The sequence below is a fragment of the Lipotes vexillifer genome, unplaced genomic scaffold (genome assembly GCF_000442215.2).
Source record: "Lipotes vexillifer unplaced genomic scaffold, Lipotes_vexillifer_v1.1 scaffold2079, whole genome shotgun sequence".
Taxonomy (NCBI): Eukaryota; Metazoa; Chordata; class Mammalia; order Artiodactyla; family Lipotidae; genus Lipotes; species Lipotes vexillifer.
The window spans coordinates 57,340-59,120 of record NW_006770328.1 but is presented as its reverse complement, the minus strand read 5'-3'; the positions used below and the strand labels follow the sequence as shown (position 1 = coordinate 59,120).

The 1,781-nt window shown below is 52.6% G+C and overlaps 1 non-coding gene across 1 annotated transcript; it reads left to right on the top strand.

Moving 5' to 3' along the window:
• Positions 1-1,392: 1,392 nt before the first annotated feature.
• TRNAG-UCC (transfer RNA glycine (anticodon UCC)) lies at positions 1,393-1,464 on the top strand. The gene has a single exon. It is a non-coding gene; the product is annotated as a tRNA-Gly (tRNA).
• The last annotated feature ends 317 nt before the right edge of the window (positions 1,465-1,781 follow it).

The following is a 1,781-nucleotide window of genomic DNA, read 5'->3' as shown; positions in this document are numbered from 1 at the left end:
AAGCCCAAACTTTTACCACTCTCCAGGAACAGTTCTTTCTCACTGTCCACACTGCACGCGTCTCCTCTCCCCTTACCTCCTTGCTTTCCAGTTGCTGCACCAAACTCCTTGCTTTCCCACAATGGATGTGCTTTGCCTCCTGGACTTCGTGTCTGTGTTTTTTTCTGTCTGGATGCCCTTCCCTTCCTGGGCTCCCTGGTAGACCTTTCTGAAACCCTTGAAAGTGTCCCCTCCACTGCCAGGACTTTTCTAACCTAGCGCTTCTGCTTTTTAAATACCTGGTCTGGTGACTCAGGCATGGGTCCTTTGTCCATTGCTCCCATTCTGAGCACACTCTTGTAAGTTCCTAGCTATCTCTCTTCTGACCAAACCAGAGTTCCCTGAGGATGTGGTCACTTCCAGCTCTGTAGTCCCCACAGTCTGGCAGATAGCAGGCCTGGTGTCAGCTTCTGGAGAGGATCTGCTCCATGCCAGGCTCCGGGCTGGCTGTAGGGGAAGGGACAGAGACAAACAAAGCTCTCTACCTGCCTTCAGAGTGCTCTGAGGTAGGCTGTATGTAACTATTGACTTTGAAGAGTGCAGTAAGTTCTCTGATTGTGCTGCCGGAGCAGAGAGGGGTGAACTTCTTTGCTCCCCAGTTAGGCTGTAATTGTCCGAGGTCAGGGCTACTGTGCCATATTTCAGTGACCTCCGTAGGTGCCTTTGGGGCTCCCTCACTTGACCTGCTGAGACCAGTATAGGGACACCACCTTGGGGTAGGAAAAGCCACCAGAGTGTGATGGGCTTCCCAGGGTGCAGGCAGAAGGTGGAGTGGTAAAAAGCGGACAGGGGCAGTTCCTCCAGCCAGGCCTACCCTTTGCCTTACGCCCAAATGGCATCAGGCTGAAGGTGGGCCCCTCTTCCTCAGCCCTGGGGTACTTTTTTCAGGACTTTGCCCCTAACATGTCCACTGATTTCTCTCCCTAATACCTGGAGGGCTACTGTTCCACGTTCACGCAGACTTAACCTCTTCAGCCTGTCCTGCTTCCCTGGCACTTCTCACGTAGCCCTTCACATGCCTTCTGCTCCGTTTCTGTCTCTGCAGTGAGACTCAACTCTTGGAGTCCAGGATCTTTCTTTGTAACTCTCTGCCCAGCTCTTGCCACAGTTGGGACCCCAGAGGCCTCAGTGTGACATTGGCCTGTGCAACCCGGAGGATTGTTCCAGAAGGGCTTCCTGGAGGATGTAGAAAGGGTAGGGGGGATGTGAGTGGGAAGGGAGGCAGGAGGAAGGCCTGTGGGTTGGGAGTCCAGGCTGAGGCAGCTCTGGCCTGGGAAGAACTGGTTACCAACCATGAGCAGGGGTCTTCACCTCTGGGGGAAAGGGAGCATATAATACATGCCAGGAGGGAATTCCCCGGTGGTCCAGTGGTTAGGACTTGGCGCTTCCACTGCCGTGGCCTGGGTTCAATCCCTGGTTGGGGAACTAAGATCCCGCAAGCCGGGTGGCCATAAATGAATGAATGGATGGATGGATGGATGGATGGCCTGGATTCAATCCCTGGCTGGGGAACTAAGGTCCCGCAAGCCGCGTGACCAAAAATGAGTGAGTGAATGAATCAATAAATAAATAAAATAAAATAAAAAAGCAAATTATTAAAAAGGCAAAAGGGACTTCCCTGGCAGTCCAGTGGTTAAGACTCCGTGCTTCCAATGCAGGGTGTACGGGTTCGATCCCTGGTTGGGGAACTGAGATCCCACCTGCCGCTCAGCCAAAATAAATAAATAAATAAAAGGCAAACA